This window comes from Zingiber officinale, chromosome 11A (genome assembly GCF_018446385.1).
Source record: "Zingiber officinale cultivar Zhangliang chromosome 11A, Zo_v1.1, whole genome shotgun sequence".
NCBI classification, from domain to species: domain Eukaryota; kingdom Viridiplantae; phylum Streptophyta; class Magnoliopsida; order Zingiberales; family Zingiberaceae; genus Zingiber; species Zingiber officinale.
Window position 1 is genome coordinate 48,146,500 of NC_056006.1, and position 21,494 is coordinate 48,167,993.

Sequence of the window (21,494 nt, forward strand, 5' to 3'; positions counted from 1 at the left end):
TCTATGCCTCACATTGATCAATCTAGATGTCTAGGATAGAAGGACAATGTCACATATTGTGAGGAGTCACAATTAGTAGTCACAAGGTGATGTTGGATCTCAACATTTCTTGTAACTTGGGTAGCAATGATGTATTGCTAGATGCCGTTCATTGCTTATGTTTCTAAAGGAGTTTAGAAACATTGCCAACGTTACAAGAACCTATTGGGTCACACACAAAGAACAAGTGGTTGGAGATTAGGTTCATATGATGAACAAATTGGATTAGGTTCATATGATGCACCAAAGATTGGATTCAAATTAGACTTATTGAGTTAGACTCAATTAGATTCAATTGTTGAATGAGTCTAATTTAAATTTGATTCATTGAGTCAATTTATATTAATGAATTGAGATTCATTAAATTAAAATTGACTTGAATCAAAGGTTGGATTTAACTCAACAAGGAAGACAATTGGTCAAGTTTGACTTGACCAAGTAGAAGTTGAAACATCAAGTTTGACTTGATGTATTGCCACATCATAAGGATGACTCATCCTTGCCACATCACCTCCACCTCATGAGACATGCCACCTCATGGGGGTTACACCTTCCTCTTGGCTTTAATGTGGCCGGCCACATTAATGGGGAGGTTACATTGTGTGGCCGGCCACACACTAATGAGGAGGGGTTTTTCATTTGGTGTATTGATTGTGTGGTAGTTGTATCATCTTCTTCCTTACTTCTCCCCTCTCTTGGCTAGATGTTGCCGTGACTTCCATGTTGAGGAGAAGGTAGTTGAGTGAGTTAATCCAAGAAGTCCAAGAAGAAAGGTAATATTTTTAGAGGAGTGTATTGTATTCTCTTCTTTGCTTTCCTTTCTTCTTCCATTCCCATCCGAGAGCCCTAGAGAGAGTGCTAGCACACTTGGGGTCTTTCTTCTCCATCCTTGAGTGTTAGAGAGTACTCCTTGTTCGTGTGGATATCACTAGAGAAGTATCTATCTTGATACTTTGGAGATCCGACACATACCTTGGACAAGCGGGATTTTGCGAAGGCACGCATCGAAGGTAAAATGTTTTCTTTATAGATCTACTATAGATCAAAGTATTAAAACTCGTACTCGTATTTATCGTTCGGTTTTCCTTGCACAGATCCGTTGGCCTTGGGTTATTCGGGGTTTCCGCGACATGAAAAGGGGTTTTCGCGGCCCGAAGAACCCAACATAATTTCCTTTGCTGCCATGAAACTCAATTTAAATTGTTTAGTTTCGAACAGCTTATTTGTAGCTTAGTTTCTTAGTTTTTATGTAACAACCCAAATTTCCTCATTTTGAACCCCAAAAATAATTCAAAAATATTTAAAAATGCTATAGAAAAATTCTAGAGATTTTTAGAGTATTTTTATGTAATTTTTGGAGGTTATTTGGTATTTTTACTAAACGTATGAAGTTTTGACAAAAAACAATGTCCAAGCTAAGGTTCGAAACAGCGACCCTTGACTCGGTCAAAACGCAGCTAACCAACTGTTCTGCAAGTGTCTCGTGAACAAATATGGAACGAGATATATATATATAAGTTATGATAGATGCCGAAGAGTATTAAAAAGGGATAAGTGAGGATCGGGATTTGTTCTCTCCCGAAACCCTTCTCTCCTTCTCCTCTCGCGACGGAGATTCCTTCTCGGGCGAAAACGATGCTAGGGCTTCGTCTCCAGCGGCTAACGAGCACTTCTCTCCGTGGGTTCTTCACAGATTCGAGGTCTCCTCGTCGAAGAGAGCTCGTGGGCACGAGGAAGGGTTTAAATCTCAAGTTCTCCGAACCCTAGAGGCTTTCTCCTCCGGTTGTAAGTCGAGGGATTTCGGTAAGTGGCTTCCTCACCTGCAATAAGAGTTGTTCCGTGACTTTCTCCATTATTGCGGTTGTAAAGATTGAGTTAGCCATAGAACCCTAGTTTTTCATATTTAAAGCTTTGTATTCTGCTTAAGTCTTGTTGAGGGATTCGGATTTACAAGTGCGGTTCTGTTCACGATTTTCATGGCTTTCACATGGCTAAGAACGAATTTGGATTTAATTTCTTTCATGTCGTTGAGGCTGTGAGATTTCTGCATGATACCTGTTTGATCAAATGCCTGATCGAGAAGTTATTCGGAGGATTGAATGGTGTTTTGAGTTCAGTGGAGCTTTGAATTTTAAGGTTAATTTGCTTTCTTGGGGTTCCGGTTGGTTTTGTGTTCCTGAACTGTTATGGGATACGGGTTAAGTACAGAAGTTGAGTTGATCTTTCTGGTGTGGCTGGTACTTCAAATCAGGATTTAGGATTTGTAGTTTTGATCTTTCTCTTAGGAATTCTGATGGCATTGATTGAGTCAATTTGACGAGCTCTGCTTTTCTCCGTTCAATTGTGGTTTGGCGGTTTTCTATGTGATCCTGATCTGTTCTTTGAAGGTTTATGATCCATTTCTGTGGAAGGCTAAGGTAGTGGCATAAATTTTGTTTGAATTTGCTTTCTCTTGATGCAATAAGGGTTCGAACAGATTATGGTAGAGTTAATCCTTGATATCTCCGTATCACTAAATAGCTAAAGTTTTCTAAAGGTTTAGGATCAAATCCGTTTGGTTTCTCTTTTGTTATTGTACAGTTTTGAAGTGTAAGTTTACTTGATGACCAAGGAATTCAATGAGATTGTCTTGTTATGTCGAAGATCCAATTAGATCTCTAGTAGCTTAATCTAGTTTCTTTTATTTTAGTTTTAGTGCATGAGTGCTTGATTGCTTCAATTGCTATAATACGAACCCTAGATTCAGCTTGTGCTTTAGAATTTCAGTCTAGGTCTTGTTGATTATTCCAAGCACACAGATTTGAGTTTTTCATACCGCTACAACATGCATGAGATGGTTTAGTTTTAGTTTCCTATATATATGAAATGGATAGTTTAGTCTTCGGTATTGGTGTTTTAATTTCCAGTTTTAGTTGCCGAGGCATATGTTTAGAGTCAGCTAGTTTAGTCATTTTAATACGAAGCATGCAGTGTAGGTTTTAATTTAAGTTTGTATGATATGTAGACTTTCATAGGTATTGCTTGCATATTCTGATAAGTATTGCATGCAGAACTCCAATCGTAAAATAGATTTTTATTAAGCTTAATATGCAGAATTTTATTAGCATAGTAGGCAGATTTTTGGTTTAAGCATTTCAAAGTTAGAATTTGCTTAAACATCTCAGTTCTTTTTAAAAGAAAGCATTCTTTTAGAAGTATGACCAAGTATAAGAAATATAAAGAAAAGAAAGAAAAAAAAGGCCAAAGCCTTAAGTAGATCCCAAAGTCAAGACTTTAGGGATTTTTGGCACACAAGGTGCTTGTTAAAATGCCAAGGCATTATATATTAGAAGTATTAAAAGATAACAAGTATTTTACTTTTATCAGTGGCACTGTACTGGCCTCTCAGTTGTCCTTGGGTTGGGCTCCCATAGTCGTCCCTAGATTTAGATAATCTAGTATTAACGGCACGGCCGATGGTCGACGACTCGAGGGTCGCCAAATGGGCCGCCAAATGGGTCGGGTCGTTACAATAGTAAACCCTACTAGATTCGGGACCAGCTATCTCGGGTCTAGTTAGGGATGCTCGCATAGTAAGTACAGTTGCCGGGCCCAAGAAGAAAGTTGATTATTATTTTGAAGTATTATAAGTATAAGTTTTTGAACAAGTAAAATAAGTTTTACATAAGTATAAAAGTATTAAAGGATAAGTTTTAAACAACTGAGATAAAACAATAAGTTTAGAACAAATGAATTAAGTTTCATTCCGTTTTAAAATCAGCAAGTTTAGTTTTCTTTTATGCTAGCATGTTATTTAGATTAGCTTACTGTTCTTTGCTATTAGAAAAGCATGAGTAGCTTTACATGTTTAGTATTTCAGTATGTTTGTTTCTTTTACTAGTAGATGAGCATGAGTAGTTTTCCTTTTGAGCATTTAGTTTTTGTTTTCAGTATATTCACATGCATATCGAGATTTTGTGAGTTAGATGACGCTTACTAAGCATTTTGCTTATAGATTGCATTTCCTCTTACTGCAGATAAAGGAAAGGAAAAGATTTAGCAAAGGAACGCGACAAGGTGGCGCGGATGGTGTGTGATGCCCGGACTATGGAAGTCTTGGGATTAGAAAGGAGTTCCTTTAGTCTTCTTTCCTTATTTTTTTTTGGTTTCCGCATTTTCGTTATTGTAAACATTTAAGACTGTACTTTACACTCCGAGTCATTCAAGTTTATTCTTGTTCTAGGTTGCATGTAAGATGAGTTCAGTTTAGTAAATAGATATTTGTGTGTTTGATACTTATTTAACTGCGTGAGTGTTTGATAAATGTTCCAGCCGCCTGTAGCTGATGTATACTATGTTTGTATCTCGGTTTATGGTCACCGGTATAGGGGAGACTCTGCCGAAATTTTTCGGTAAGGACTCCTCGTGATTTCGATCACACTGGTTAAGTAGAGTTAGTAGTTAAGTAATGGTCACCCTTAGAGTGTAGTAGTAGTAAGAAGGGTGGTCTTTACAGTTGGTATCAGAGTAGTTCCCATTCTCCAGCATCACACATCAGCACCATCTTTGCCGTCTTCAAGTAAGAAAGTTTTATGTTTTTCCTTTTATGCTTTGTTTATTATTTTCAGTATGGAGTAATTGCTTATATGCGCTTTAGTAAGATAGAAGTTTTGTTTCTCTTATATTCATATACATAATTATGTTTAGAAAGGATAGAGAAGATATCAAGTCTTTTTCTTGGTAAGATAGAGGACAAGACAGTAGGGAGTCAGAAACCCCAGTTAAGTAATTAGAACTAGAAGGACAATGATAACAAGAAAAGACCCAAGCAGGAAGACGTTCGGATAGTCTGTGAATATCCGAAGGTATTCCCCAGAAGAGCTACTTGGACTACCTCCTAACAGAGAAGTGGAGTTTGAAATTGAATTGGTTCCTGACACCAGCTCAATTTCAAAAGCTCCGTACCGAATTTCTCTAGCAAAGCTAAAAGAGTTACAAGAATAATTTCAGGAGCTACTTGACAAGGGTTTCATCTGCCCTAGTCATTCACCCCGGGGAACTCCAGTGTTGTTCGTTAGGAAGAGAGACGGATCTATGTGGATGTGCTTAGATTTTAGAGCGCTAAGCAAAGTAACAGTTAAAGACAAGTACCCTCTTTCTAGAATAGATGATCTATTTGATCAGCTAAAGAGGGCAATAGTGTTCTCTAAAATAGACCTGCGCTCAGGGTATCATCAGTTGAAAGTAACAGAAAGTGATACACCCAGAACAGTTTCCAGGACCAGATATGGATACTATGAATTTGTAGTCATGCCATTTGGTGTAACTAATGCACCTATGGTCTCCATAGACTTTATAACAGGTCTTCCAATGACCACTAATGGGTACGATGCAATAAGAATGATAGAGGACCGAGAAGTTAAGAGACTAAGGAACAAAGAGTACCGTTAGTGAAAGTCATTTAGAACCAGAAGCACGAGGAAGTTATTTAGGAGCGTGAGGACGGTATGAGACAGAAATATCCGGAATTATTCTAAGTTCGAGGACGAACTTTTTATAAGGTATGGAGAATTGTAACAACCCAAATTTCCTCATTTTGAGCCACAAAAATAATTCAAAAATATTTAAAAATGCTATATAAAAATTCTAGAGATTTTTAGAAATTTTTAGAGTATTTTTATGTAATTTTTGGAGGTCGTTTGGTAATTTTACTAAACGAAGGAAGTTTTGACAAAAAAAATGTCCAAGCCAAGGTTCGAACCAACGACCCTTGACCCGTTCAAAACGCAGCTAACCAACTGTTCTGCAAGTGTTTCGTGAACAAATATGGAACGAGATATATATATATATATATATATATATATATATGTATATACATACATATATATATATATATATATATATATCTATATATATGTATATATATATATATATATATAAGTTATGATAGACGCCGAAGAGTATTAAAAAGGGATAAGTGAGGATCGGGATTTGTTCTCTCCCGAAACCCTTCTCTCCTTCTCCTCTCGCGACGACGATTCCTTCTCGGGCGAAAACGAAGCTAGGGCTTCGTCTCCGGCGGCCAACGAGCACTTCTCTCCGTGGGTTCTTCACAGATTCGAGGTCTCCTCGTCGAAGAGAGCTCGTGGGCACGAGGAAGGGTTGAAATCTCAAGTTCTCCGAACCCTAGAGGCTTTCTCCTCCGGTTGTAAGTCGAGGGATTCCGGTAAGTGGCTTCCTCACCTGCAGTAAGAGTTGCTCCGTGACTTTCTCCCTTATTGCGGTTGTAAAGATTGAGTTAGCCATAGAACTCTAGTTTTTCAGATTTAAAGCTTTGTATTCTGCTTAAGTCTTGTTGAGGGGTTCGGATTTACAAGTGGGGTTCTGTTCGCGATTTTCATGGCTTTCACATGGCTAAGAACGAATTTGGATTTGATTTCTTTCATGTCGTTGACGCTGTGAGATTTCTGCATGATACCTGTTTGATCAAATGCCTGATCGAGAAGTTATTCGGAGGATTGAATGGTGTTTTGAGTTCAGTGGAGCTTTGAATTTTAAGGTTGATTTGCTTTCTTGGGGTTCCGGTTGGTTTTGTGTTCCTAAACTGTTATGGGATACGGGTTAAGTATAGAAGTTGAGTTGATCTTTCTGGTGTGGCTGGTACTTCAAATCAGGATTTAGGATTTGTAGTTTTGATCTTTCTCTTAGGAATTGTGATGGCATTGATTGAGTCAATTTGACAAGCTCTGCTTTTCTCCGTTCAATTGTGGTTTGGCGGTTTTCTATGTGGTCCTGATCTGTTCTTTGAAGGTTTATGATCCATTTCTGTGGAAGGCTAAGGTAGTGGCATAAATTTTGTTTGAATTTGCTTTCTCTTGATGCAATAAGGGTTCGGACAGATTATGGTAGAGTTAATCCTTGATATCTCCGTATCACTAAATAGCTAAAGTTTTCTAAAGGTTTAGGATCAAATCCGTTTGGTTTATCTCTTTTGTTATTGTACAGTTTTGAGGTGTAAGTTTACTTGATGACCAAGGAATTCAATGAGATTGTCTTGTTATGTCGAAGATCCAATTAGATCTCTAGTAGCTTAATCTAGTTTCTTTTATTTTAGTTTTAGTGCATGAGTGCTTGATTGCTTCAATTGCTATAATCCGAACCCTAGATTCAGCTTGTGCTTATGGCTTTAGAATTTCAGTCTAGGTCTTGTTGATTATTCCAAGCACACAGATTTAAGTTTTTCATACCGCTAAAACATGCATGAGATGGTTTAGTTTTAGTTTCCTATATATATGAAATGGATAGTTTAGTCTTCGGTATTGGTGTTTTAATTTCCATTTTTAATTGCTGAGGCATATGTTTAGAGTCAGCTAGTTTAGTCCTTTTAATACGAAGCATGCAGTGTAGGTTTTAATTCCAACAAGTGTTAGATTTAGTTTAAGTTTGTATGATATGTAGACTTTCATAGGTATTGCTTGCATATTCTGATAAGTATTGCATGCAGAACTCCAATCGTAAAATGGATTTTTATTAAGCTTAATATGCAGAATTTTATTAGCATAGTAGACTGATTTTTAGTTTAAGCATTTCAAAGTTAGAATTTGCTTAAACATCTCAGTTCTTTTTAAAAGAAGCATTCTTTTAGAAGTATGACCAAGTATAAGAAATATAAAGAAAAGAAAGATAAAAAAGGCCAAGACCTTAAGTAGATCCCAAAGTCAAGACTTTAGGGATTTTTGGCACACAAGGTGCTTGTTAAAATGCCAAGGCATTATATATTAGAAGTATTAAAAGATAATAAGTATTTTACTTTTATCAGTGACACTGTAGTGGGCTCTCAGTTATTCTTGGGTTGGGCTCCCATAGTCATCCCTAGATTTAGATAATCTAGTAGTAACGACACGGCCGACGGTCGACGGTCGACGACTCGAGGGTCGGCAAATTGGCCGCCAAATGGGTCGGGTCGTTACAATAGTAAACTCTACTAGATTCGGGACCAGCTATCTCGGGTCTAGTTAGGGATGCACGCATAGCAAGTACAGTTGTCGGGCCCAAGAAGAAAGTTGATTATTATTTTAAAGTATTATAAGTATAAGTTTTTGAACAAGTAAAATAAGTTTCACATACGTATAAAAGTATTAAAGGATAAGTTTTAAACAACTGAGATAAAAGAATAAGTTTAGAACAAATGAATTAAGTTTCATTCTGTTTTAAAATCAGCAAGTTTAGTTTTCTTTTATTCTAGCATGTTATTTAGATTAGCTTACTGTTCTTTGCTATTAGAAAAGCATGAGTAGCTTTACATGTTTAGCATTTCAGTATGTTTGTTTCTTTTACTAGTAGATGAGCATGAGTAGTTTTCCTTTTGAGCATTCAGTTTTTGTTTTCAATATATTCACATGCATATCGAGATTTTGTGAGTTAGATGGCGCTTACTAAGCATTTTGCTTATAGATTGCATTTCCTCTTACTACAGATAAAGGAAAGGAAAAGATTTAGCAAAGGAAGGCGACAAGGTGGCGCGGATGGTGTGTGATGCCCGGACTATGGAAGTCTTGGGACTAGAAAGTGTAGGACCGTTGGGCCGGCTAGAAGGGGGGTTGAATAGCCCTGAATTAAAACACAACCTTTTCTCGAACAATTAAGCTAACACTTGAAAAATAGATTAAGCAGAAAATAAAGCATAAAAACGAGGCACCGGATTTAACTTGGTTACAACCGGGGAGGTTGTTAATCCAAGGAAGATGATTGCACTAAGAACTCCTTCAGGCGGAAAAACCTCGTTTACAGCAGTGTAGGCACAAAAAAGAAAGAAACTAATCAAAGCAGTGAAAGCACACAAGTGTTGTTACAATTTCTGAACTAATGATTAGCTTCTGGACCAAGACTATATTTATAGCCTTGGTCGGGGCGCCTGGAAGGGTTCCGGGCACCCTAGGGGGATAAAACTTCATCCCCCAACGTTCAGATCGCGTAAATCGCGATCTTGGTCAAAATCAGGGTCCGGGCGCCCGGAAGGGTTCCGGGCACCCCGGAGGGCTCCGGGCGCCCTGGAGGGCTCCGGGCGCCCCGGAGCCCAAAGTCAACAGCCGTTGACTTTTTCGTCTGGGACCTCTTCTCTGGTTCAGTCCCGCCTCGGTCCGGTTCTTCTCCTCCGGATCCGCTCACTTGGGTGATCTCTGCCATCCGGAAAAGGGCTCACCCGAACCCAACTTCCGGTCTTCTCGAGCGGGCTTCTCTCCGGCTTCTCGTCCCTCGGAATTGCCGTGTGTTTCCTTCTCGTCCGCCAGCGTACTCATCCGCAGTCTTCGTCCCTCGGTCGTCGTCCTTCTCGCTAGCTGCGTCTCTTGCTCCCCAAGCAATCTTCCGCTCCGGCTTTCGTCCTTCGGAACCACCGCGCGCTTCCTTCTCGTCCGCCGGTGTACTCTTCCGCAGCACCTCATCCCTCGGACTACCGTCCTTCTCGCTAGCTGCGTCTTCCGCTTGACTACCTGTGTTCCTAAGCTCCTGCACACTTAGACACAAGGTTAGAAACAAACAGGACCTAACTTAACTTGTTGATCACACCAAAACAACTTTGGGGTTCCAACAATCTCCCCCTTTTTGGTGTGATCAACCCAAGTTAAGCTAGGGTTAAAATAGACATTAAGTAAATTAACTTAATTTTCAATTTATGTGCAAAAAGATAGAAAAGATAAAATCAAATTAAATCTATCTACCTCCCCCTAGACTTATACTTTCCCTTCTCCCCCTTTGATCACAAAAAAAATGGGGTTCCAAGAAAAACAATCTAAGGGTTAAAGACTTAGAAAAAGTATTTCTAAAAAAAATCCTAAGTTTTTAAGAGATTTAGAAAATTTTTCTAAATAATTTAAGCTGAGATGTTTAGTTTCAAGAAAAAGTTCTTAACTTAGGAAAAAATAATTTTTAAGAATATGTCTAAGAAAAAAAATTTTGAATTTTAAAAAAATCTTAACTTACATTTTTAAGTATTTTTTTTTAAATTGACTTAGGCAAAAAGTATTTTTCTAAGTATAAAAATTTTGAACAAAAATGTTTAAAAAAAAACTTTGAATGCATTAATTAATTCTAATTTTAATGCTTTGACAGAAAGTTAATTAAACATTTATTTCATTATTTTGGCTTCCAGGTCGTGGCAAGGCACTAGGCCTTCTTGGTTATTGGAGCAACAACCACTTCCTTAGACAAAGCCTTATAGAGAAACTTATTGTTTAATTTTCTCACTGAAAAGCGCTAATTTTAATTTTAAAACTTAGACTAAGCAAGATTTAGGAACCCAATAAAGGTTCCAGCCTACTGGATTGATTAAAAATTTCTTAGGGACATATTTTCTAGAGATATTCTTAATTTGTCCCGGGTGATATCTATAATACCAATTTAAATTTTTAAACTTTCTAGAATTAGATGAGCATGCATGGTTTTTCAAATTATCTACTTGAATTTTCAAATCATTATTTTCAAGTTTCAAGTTTTCATTTTCCAATTTTGATTTATCTAATTCTTCTAGAGGGCAAGACTTAGCTAAAATTATTTTTAAATTTTTTATTTCTTTTTCTAATTTACAGCAGTCTTTAGTTAATAACTTAACAAATTTATAAAGTTTATCGGGAGGAAGAGAACGTACCTGACTTACCTTATCGAGTTCGTTTTCCGTGTCTCCCCTTGAACTGCTGCTTTCTTCTGAGGAAGCTCCCCCTTCATCGATGCTCTCTATGCTCATTTCGGAAGAGCTTGACTCGTAGTCGTCATCTTGATGACTTGCCATTAGAGCAAGTCCGGAGAATGCCTCGACTTCCGACTCCGATGACGTATCATCCCACGTCGCCTTTAGGGCTTTTCGCTTTTGGATAAGTTTCTTACCCTTTTCCTTGTTCTTGTTCTTCAGCTTGGGGCAATTGTCCTTGACGTGCCCTTCTTCGACGCAATGGTAGCAGCGGATCGTCCTTTTCTTCTTCCCCTGCGGATGGTTAGTAGATCTGGATTTACAAAGTTTCTTGAATCTTCTTACCATCATTACCATTTCCTCGTCGTCGAGAGAAGATTCCGACTCAGGTTCGTCTCTCAAAGCTTTGAGGGCGACGTTGTTCTTGGGCTCCTTCATTCCTGCACATCTTGACTCATGCACTTCAAATGTTGAAAAAAATTCTTCTAATGAAATTTTTTCTAAGTCCTTCGAAATGTAAAAAGCATCTACTAGTGATGCCCATTTTGAATTTCTTGGAAATGAATTTAAGGCGTACTTGAGCAAATCTCGGTTACTTACCTTTTCTCCGAGATTCGTGAGTTCGGTGATGATTTCTTTTATTCTGGAGTGCAGATGTGCGACTGTCTCGTCTTCCCCAAGTCGCAAGCTGGTGAGCTGATTGCGAAGCAGATCTCGTCTAGCGAGTTTGGCTTCAGACGTACCTTCATGAAGCTCGAGGAACTTCTCCCAAAGTTCCTTTGCGGAGTTGTATTTACCGATCATGTTGACTTCTTCAGGCGGAAGAACGCTTAGCAGATGGTACTCTGCTTTGCCGTTCGCCACGAAATCAGCCTGCTCCTTTTTTGTCCACTATTTCCTTGTCCTCTGGAGCTTCAAAGCCAAATTCCATTGTTAAAAATAGTTCAATATCTGTTGTAAGAAATACCTGCATCAGTTTTTTCCATGTAGTGAAGTCCCCTTTGTATTTCGGCGGGTGGATGCTTCGTTCGGCGGTTAGTCCTCCTGAAGCGCCTCGGCTCTGATACCACTTGTTGGACCGTTGGGCCGGCTAGAAGGGGGGGTTGAATAGCCCTGAATTAAAACACAACCCTTTCTCGAACAATTAAGCTAACACTTGAAAAATAGATTAAGCAGAAAAGAAAGCATAAAAACGAGGCACCGGATTTAACTTGGTTACAACCGGGGAGGTTGTTAATCCAAGGAAGATGATTGCACTAAGAACTCCTTCAGGCGGAGAAGCCTCGTTTACAGCAGTGTAGGCACAAAAAAGAAAGAAACTAATCAAAGCAGTGGAAGCACACAAGTGTTGTTACAATTTCTGAACTAATGATTAGCTTCTGGACCAAGGCTATATTTATAGCCTTGGTCGGGGCGCCTGGAAGGGTTCCGGGCACCCTAGGGGGATAAAACTTCATCCCCCAACGTTCAGATCGCGTAAATCGCGATCTTGGTCAAAATCAGGGTCCGGGCGCCCGGAAGGGTTCCGGGCGCCCCGGAGGGCTCCGGGCGCCCCGGACTGTTCCGGGTGCCCCGGAGCCCAAAGTCAACAGCCGTTGACTTTTTCGTCCGGGACCTCTTCTCTGGTTCAGTCCCGCCTCGGTCCGGTTCTTCTCCTCTGGATCCGCTCACTTGGGTGATCTCTGCCATCCGAAAAAGGGCTCACCCGAACCCAACTTCCGGTCTTCTCGAGCGGGCTTCCCTCCGGCCCTCGGAATTGCCGTGTGTTTCCTTCTCGTCCGCCAACATACTCATCCACAGCACCTTCTTGCTAGCTGCGCCTCTTGCTCCCCGAGCAATCTTCCGCTCGGCTTTCGTCCCTTGGAACCACCGCCGGTGTACTCTTCCTCAGCACCTCGTCCCTCGGACTACCGTCCTTCTCGCTAGCTGCGTCTTCCGCTCGACTACCTGTGTTCCTAAGCTCCTGCACACTTAGACACAAGGTTAGAAACAAACAGGACCTAACTTAACTTGTTGATCACACCAAAACAACCTTGGGGTTCCAACAGAAAGGAGTTCCTTTAGTCTTCTTTCCTTATTTTTTTTTAGTTTCCGCATTTTAGTTATTGTAAACATTTGAGACTGTACTTTACACTCCAAGTCATTCGAGTTTATTCTTGTTCTAGGTTGCATGTAGGATGAGTTCAGTTTAGTAAGTAGATATTTGTGTGTTTGATACTTATTTAACTGCGTGGGTGTTTGATAAATGTTCCAGCCGCCCATGACTGATGTATACTATGTTTGTATCTCGGTTTATGGTCACCGGTACAGGGGAGACTCTGCCAAAATTTTTCGGTAAGGACTCCTCGTGATTTCGATCACACCGGTTAAGTAGAGTTAGTAGTTAAGTAATGATCACCCTTAAAGTGCAGTAGTAGTAAGAAGGGTGGTCTTTACATATTCCTTGCCAATACTGAGTATGAATAGCTTTAGGTCAGCATTTCAGTTTAGTTCTTTTGCAAAGATTATTAAGCATGGACAACCGACCTTCTCTTTTAGCTTTGCAGTTTTATTTCCCTTGCAAATCAGTGAGCTTGAATGGTCTATTTTAAAGTATGCAAATCTTAGGTTTCTTTGTTATTGGACAGCATGTACAGGTAGATGCAATTCCTTATTTTCATAGCAAGTCTTAACGAATTGAACTCGTTCTATGCAACTCTAGAATTTATATGTACATATAGTGTTATATTAAATCCTTTTAGAGATTTATGAGAAGTTATAGGTAAGAAAAGACCAAGGTCTTGCTAGGATCCCTAAATTTTAAGTATTGGGATCAGCAGCACACCAAGTACTCAAGGAAATGCCAAGGCATTTTATTGTAAGAACATTAAAAGATAATAAGTATTTTATTTTAAAGAAAAGCTAGTACCCGACTTCCAAGGTTGTCGTTAAACAAATCCAGGTGTTCAATTCCAAGGTCTTGGCCCTGGTAAGACCAAGGTCTTTACCCTCGTAGGACTGATGACTAGCTACCACAGTCCCTATTAGGGAGCGCACATTGGTGCTAAGCCTGGGCCCCAAGAAAGAAGTTGATTATTATTTTTAAGTATTAAAGTATAAGTTTTTAACCAAGAAAAACTTTATTATTGTTTTGAAGTAATGAAGTATAAGATTTGGAACAAATGAAACAAGTTTCACATATGCTTAGAATTAGTAAGTTTAGTTCTTTTGAATTCTAGCATGCTGTATTAGTTTTATTTGTTTCTTGATTAGTTTATTGAGCATGATTAACTTTATCTACCAGCATGCAGTTTTATCCTTGTATAGCATGATTAGCTATTAGAATTACATGAGTAGATTCCTTAGCTTTTCTTTGCTATTAGATAAACATGATGCAGCTATATTTATGCTTTATTTTCTTTTGGAGCATTCAGTTTCTAGTTCTTCTTGTATACATGCACATTCGTGTTTTTGTGAGTTAGATAGCGCTTACTAAGCAAATTTTGCTTTTAGATTGCATTTCCTCTTACCGCAGATAAAGGAAAGGAAAAGATATAACAAGGGAGGCGACAAGGCGGTGTGGATGGTGTGTGATGCCAGGGCTATGGAGAGATCCGGGGATTTGCTAAGAATTTATTAAGACTGTTTCCGTTAAATTGTTTAAAGAATTTAGAACTTGTACATGCTACTCTATGGATTGTTTTATCGTGCTTTACGAAAGTTGATTATTTTAATTATATATGAACTGCGTGGGTGTTTGATATATGTTCCAGCCACCTGTGGCTGTGTATATTGTGTATGTATTGATGTTTATGGTCACCGGTACAGGGGAGACTCTGTTGAAATTTTTCGATAGGGATTCCTCGTGGTTTCGATCACACCGGTTAAGCAGAGTTAATAGTTAAGAACGGTCACCTTAGAGAGTAGTAGAGTTGTAAGAAGGGTGGTCATTACACTTTGACCCTCCTTATAAAGGATGCTCGGGGGCGCCTGGATCCCTTCCGGGCGCCCTGGTGTGACGTAGCAGTCCCTGTTGGTGCAAGTTGCACCAGAATCAAACCTGAGTTTTGATGTTGTCAAAGGTTCAAGTTAAGTCTTGTTATGATCTAACAAGTTGACTGAGTGTGCAGGATGTTTACTTAACCAGAAAAGTCCTAGCTGGAGGCTAGGCGGAGAAATTTTAGCAGATCGTGGAACACAGGTGCAAGTCCAATCAGGTCAAAGGGACCCGACGCTTGGCGGTGTGATAGAGAGGTCTGGAGGACCGAAGATCAAAAGGAAAAGTCCTAGGGAGCCGATCAAGGCTGAGTGAAAAGTCCAAACTAGATCGGAGGATCTATGTTTAGCAGGTAGGTTGAGGTAAACAACTGGAGGAGCGATAGGAAGGTCAGGTTTCCAAAGGGAATAACCTTAGGTCGCTGATCCAACTGAAGAAACCGGGAAGGTTTCAAAGTTGAGATCAAGACAGTTCTACTGTCCTACATTTTATTCCTTCTTTATATTATTGCTCTAACATTTGTTTTGCAGGAAAGTTTTTTTTTGTAACATTGTGCTGCAAGTTCGACTGGATCGGTCGACTGAACCAGTGGTTCGGTCGACCGAACAAAGGAAACTCAATGCAGTAATTCAGTTCAGAACAGATCAGACCAAAGTCCGGTCAAAGCACGATCGGTCGACCGAACAATAAGATCAGTCAACCAAACCAGGGTGTCTCAGCAAAGGACAGCTCATCAGCAGCGATCAGCAGGAAAGGAAAAAAGTTGATCGATCGACCGAACCAGAGGACCGGTCGACCGATCCAATCAGCATTAAACAACATTAAAAGAATATCTCTAGCAGATTTCGACGATCAAGGAAAAGGAATGTTCGGTCGACCGAAAAGATGGTTTGGTCGACCGAACCATTAAAGACCAGTAAATGCAAAAGATCGAGCCAGCTTCGAACTTCAGCCAGGAAGGAAGGGATCGGGTTCGGTCGACCGAACAGTGGGATAGGTCGATCGAACCTCCAGTACACCTATAAAAATAGGCTCGAAGACAGAGGCAATGTCATGCCCCAGAGGAGTCCCTGTCCGAGAAAATTTCGGCAGCATCTCCCCTGTACGGTGGACAATCTGAAACTTTTCTACATCTCACAAATACCTCAGCCACAGGCGGCTGGAATAATAACAACAAAATAAAACATCACCATGCAGTTATATATAAGTATTCAGCCTCTGGCTGTCAAAACCACGCAGTTAATAATAGTAATCACAAACAATAGTACTCTGACTCGAAATCCACCCTACTCAACTACACTCGTAAAACTCAAATCCGACGAACTCACCTCTTCTGCCTTCCAGGCAGGCATGTAGTAGAATAAAATCCAAATCATATCACAAGTCCATCAAACGAAAGGATTCCATACAATATCCATATGTAAAATCCAAAAACAAGACTAAAACAAAGTCTGATAGAGAAAAACTAAAATAAAATAACAACTCAACCCAGCAGAGGACTAGCACTACGTGCTGTGGAACTCCCTCCTGACAGCATCAACCTGAAAATAACAACAATGGAGGCGGGGTGAGTTCAACACTCAGCAGGTACAATTGATATGCAAAGTAAAGAAATAACACCTAGCACTAATCATGCGTACAGTCTCCTGATAAAAATAAAGGTAAATGCAACCGAAGAAGACAGGAGAGAATCTGTACTAACCAGGACCTGAGTATAAGGACGTATGCATGTCAAACATAGGTATCCAAACAATGTGCAGCATATAAATGCAACAAACACAAACACAAACAATAAATGCATCATGCATATGATGCCAATGTCATGGTCACCCCTGACGCCAGTCAGCCAACTCACAACATAAGTGGGACCAAGTGGGTAGGGCTGTGACAACCGTGCACTCAGCAACACTACTCCTGATGAGTGATCGAGTGGACGGGATGCTGTCGGAGTACATACGTACACCTACCCCAAATCATAAACTCTAACGTGCTACACGCTGCGTCACACTACCCCTGAGCGGATCAACGGAGCACCGGAAGAATCAAACTGACGTGCTACCACGCTGTATCTCGCTACCCATGAGCGTCACAACGGAGCACCGAACAGTGATGAAACTGGCAATGTGCTCGACAATAATGGAGCAATCTATCGCACAGCATGCGATCATGCAAATGGTGCATGTCACTAAGCATGGTAATATACTAAACCAACCTCTGGACATATAATAATGGGCACCATAATGAATAGATCATATCAAGATATACAGATCAATAAGGTATCAAACTTAGGTCCTGAACATGTGAAACATGGTTATATCACTATCCATGAGCATGATAGATCGGGTACAAGATCAATACGAGATGCAATCAAACAATCAATCAAACAGGTAACATGTAGTGGGCAGTGATTAACCGAAACAAATAGGAAACACAATTAATGCAACATATTATTTTCATTACTAAGCATATCAAAGACAATAAGTCAAAAGTACCCGCCTCCGATAAAATGGTCCAAATCTGACTCCGAGATACTCGTCTCGCGTCAAAGTCCTGTATCAAACATATAGATATATTTTATTTAGCTACAATTCTCATAATTAGCTAAATAAAACCTCTAACCCTAAATTAGGGTAAAACACTAATCATACCAGTAGATAAATTCCAAACTTAATCCAAATATATATATCCAACTTAAACTTAACTAAGTCTATGTATTATTCATTTCTTATCTTTTCATAGCTCCAATTTGGTGTATGTTGTAACAAAAGAAATTACTTTCTCTACACCTTACCTCAATTCACCAAAGTATCTTCTGTTGGTCCACAACAGGTGGTTCCTGTCGGAGTAAGGGCAGCCGCTGAAACCAACGACATCAACTCTGTAATCAAATAACAAATCTGAAACAGAAATGGAATACCACTGTGATAATAACACACTAATCATATCTTACCTCCAAATCCAATGCACTACTCACGGTCAGAGCAACTCACTGCCGATGACGGTGACCTAGACCAAGTGAAGTCACTGCCTTCTGCATTCATCATCCCCAAATCAATATTTAGGATGGTTCCTACACTCCACCAAGATCCACAACAAAAAAATCTGCCCTGCATTCAATCTATATCTTAATCATTTACCCCTTACTCTACAAATCTCTTACCTCTATAGCATAAATCCTTGGCACCTTCTCCGTGATGGGTCCATCCAACATCCTAATTTCTGCAACCAAACCTTACCTTCCACTTCTCACAGCAAGAACAATTGCTGGAAATTATGGCTGCTGGACTAAGGGTCCTCCACAGTCAAGACCTTCTGCTGGAAACTTCATTGCCGGAATAGGAATAGCCCACAACGAATCCTACGTCACCTCACAAACATCAACCGAACCCAGCAGGATGTCACTGATCAAGCATCAACCCTCTTATCTCTGTTGGCGTAGGCTTCTGTGGTCAGCGTCGGCTCTGTGGTCGGCGTCGGCTCTGTGGTGGCGGCAGAGGAGAGGAGAAGAGAAGAAGGCGATCGGCGGCGCCGGGTGGCAGGCACGCGCGGGGAGAGAAGAAGGGAAGAAGAAGTGCCGAGGGGTTTAAAACTTCGGCGAGGAAGAAACCGCCGGCCGGCGGTTAGGGCTCGGCGTCGGCTTCGGCACGCGCGGGAGGGGAAAGAAATGGCACGGTTCGGCGTAGAGGGAAGGAAAAGAAAACGGGAATAAAAATAAGGAAAAAGAAAAAGAATTAATATATATAAACTTTTCCTCACTTAAATGGGGTAGCCTAAACAGGCTTTTCCGGACCCCGTTCTTATCCCCGTCAACTCGTCCGTACGAGCTCCGAAAAATTCCCGAAAAATTTCCAAAAATTCCGAAAAATTCCCTTATTAATATTCGCCTATTTTCCGGTATTTTACAGGCAAGATAGAACTTTCTGATCATCTTCAAGTCTTCTCTCTGCGTACGGATTGTGCTACAAGTCATCGACTCCGCAAATCTACTCCGTCCGGAAGTACCGACCGAGCTTCAACCTACACACATAATTGTCGGTATATTTTCATATTGCACTTAATTTCAATAAGATAGTAGGATTGTTACTATCTTATTCTATTTGTATTTGTACGATCTGCTTCTCTCCGAGGATTTCGGAGAGAAGGGTTATAGTGATTTGCCCATCGGTGCGGTCATGGACCGTGGGCTTTCGAGTAGGAGTCGAGCTAGGCTCCGAATGAAGTAAAAGAACGTGTCTCTTTGTTTAATTTCCACTGCTTAACTTTGTTTTTAAAAAGGATAAAGAAAAGTTTTAAAAAGCGATATTCACCCCTCCTATTGCAAGTTTCTGATCTATCAATTGGTATTAGAGCCGGTTAGCTCTGAAATTTCTTAACCGATTTTCAAAGCAATTTTTAAAACTCTTTTCTTTTCTTTTAGAAATATTTTTTTATTTATTTTATTTTCTTCTCAAGCACTACTAATCCCAAGACGAAAGTATTGGAAATATTTTTCTCTTAATTTTTTTTCTTACAAGGATGTCGAACTCTTATCAAGAAGGGTACAACACTGTAAGGCCTCCACTGTTCAAAGGAGAGAACTTTAGTTATTGGAAAAATAGAATGGAGTGCTACTTGAAGTCTGACATCGAACTCTGGTTCACAATCCTAAAAGGTTACACTCTACCGACGAAAGACAGAACAACTTTAGAATTAGAAGAATGGACTCCTCAAATGATCAAGAAGGCTTAACTGAATTACACCATTCAGTGCGGGCTCACAATGGAGGAGTTGAACCGAGTCGGTCCCTATGACAATGCCAAAGAATTGTGGGACTCACTAGTCAAACTACACGAAGGAACCGACGACTCGAAGGTAAACAAAGGGGATTTACTTTTAAACAATTTATTTAATATAAAAATGTTTCCTGGAGAGACGGCCTAGCAACTACACGCTTGTCTGAAGGACATACTTAACGACCTCCACCTAATCGGACACAACCTGGAAAACCGCGACACGATAAGTTACGCTCTGAACGCCTTTCCGAGGAATGCTTTGTGGGCATCAATTGTAGATGTATACAAAGTTTCCAAAGATCTTTCAATTCTTAAGTTAAACGAGTTATTTGGTGAATTGGAATTACACGAACAGTCTAACACAAGCCATGTCGAGAAAGGTGTAGCGTTGTATGCAGGTTCAAGCAAGGAAACAAAATCAAAAATGAAGATCGAGTCAGAAAGCGAACCAGACTCTGACTCAATGAATGAAGAAGAATTAGTCAACATGGTCCGAAGGTTGTTGACCAAGAAGAAGTTTAGAAGAAGCACCAAGAAGACCCCACCGAACCAGATCCAAAACAAATCAGAAGTGATCTGTTATGGATACAACAAGAAGGGGCATTTCAAAAATGAATGCCCAAATTGGAAAGAAGAAAGACCCAAATCAACAAGACGAAAGAAGGCTCTTCAAGCGACATGAGACGAAACTTCTTCCGACGAATCCGACGAGGAGCAAACGAAGCACTCGAGCCATTTGACATTTATGGAAAGAAACGAAACGAAGAGTACGAATCCGAGATTGACATCGAGTCCGACAAAAGCAACAGTTCAGAAGATCCAAATATGGTAACAATTTATTCCAAGTCAAATTTACTTAAAGTAGTTAAATGTTTGTTTAAAAAATTATCAAAATCTGAAAAACAAAATAATTTGTTACTTAAGGAAATAGAGCACCTTACTACAAGTTAACTCGAGTGACTCGACTAACCGAGTTCATGTCGGAACTTCAACTCAAGTTGAAAAACTTGAGGAAGAAAATTCCGATTTGAAAGGTCAAGTCGAGCGACTCAAGAAAATGTTGGAAAGGTTCAAAATGAGATCCCAGTGTCTAAATATGGTACTTGAATCGCAACGAGCCATGTACAACAAATCAGGACTCGGTTACAAAACCAAACAAACAAACAAATCATACTTATACTTAATCAATCAAAATACTAGAAGGCAAGTCCAAGCATGGGTTCAAACAAAACTTTTAACCAAACAAATTGAACCAACTCTATACTTGGTCCCTAGGAGTCAAATTCATTACTTAGATAGACCTTATCTAAGCTATGACTCAAGGGGAGCAAGTAGAAAAACAATACAACCAACTTGATTAACCAAACTCAATACTTAGGATTAGGTTTATTTTCTGCTTAGAACGGTTAGATGAAAAAGGTTTACCAAACCCTACAACATAGCATTGGAATGGATTAGGATGATAGTACGTCAAGAAAACTTTGTCGAAGGTATGTCTAGACTGAATATGGAATTCTACCTGGTGCACTAGACTTAGTGGATCTGACCGAAGCTACCCCAGTCAAACATGGGCTAGTTAGACCAAAATTTAGTATTAAGTTTTTTGAGTAGGAACAGTTTGGAAGTCTTCAGCAAATGGTCCACCGTTGATACACAAGAAGGTCATAAGCCTCACCATTGAACTGAAAGCTTATCCTTATGAAGCCTGCTTGATTAACCCAAAGCTAAGTTTGAATCTAACATGGGTTCAATAACCTTTTTCAAACCTAATTAAATTCAAACCTAATTAAATTCAAACTTAATTATCAAACCTAATTAAATTTAAAATTAAATTCAAACTAAAATTCAAACTTAATTATCAAACCTAATTAAAACTTATTTAAAAACCTTTTAAAAATTATTTTAAAACTTAATTAAAAACTTATTAAAATTATTTTTTAAACTTATTTAAAAACCTTTTAATAATTATTTTAAAACTTAATTAAAACCTTTTAAAAATTATTTTTAAAACTTATTTAAAAACCATTTAAAAATTATTTTAAAA

The 21,494-nt window shown here is 39.4% G+C and overlaps 2 long non-coding RNA genes across 2 annotated transcripts; both read left to right on the top strand.

Moving 5' to 3' along the window:
• Window positions 1-1,601: 1,601 nt before the first annotated feature.
• On the top strand, window positions 1,602-4,322 carry LOC122032717. The gene is made up of 2 exons (XR_006126204.1): window positions 1,602-1,842; window positions 4,056-4,322. It is a non-coding gene; the product is annotated as an uncharacterized LOC122032717 (long non-coding RNA).
• A 1,794-nt stretch (window positions 4,323-6,116) lies between these two features.
• On the top strand, window positions 6,117-14,415 carry LOC122030842. Its single transcript, XR_006125632.1, has 2 exons — window positions 6,117-6,244; window positions 14,217-14,415. It is a non-coding gene; the product is annotated as an uncharacterized LOC122030842 (long non-coding RNA).
• Window positions 14,416-21,494: the final 7,079 nt, after the last annotated feature.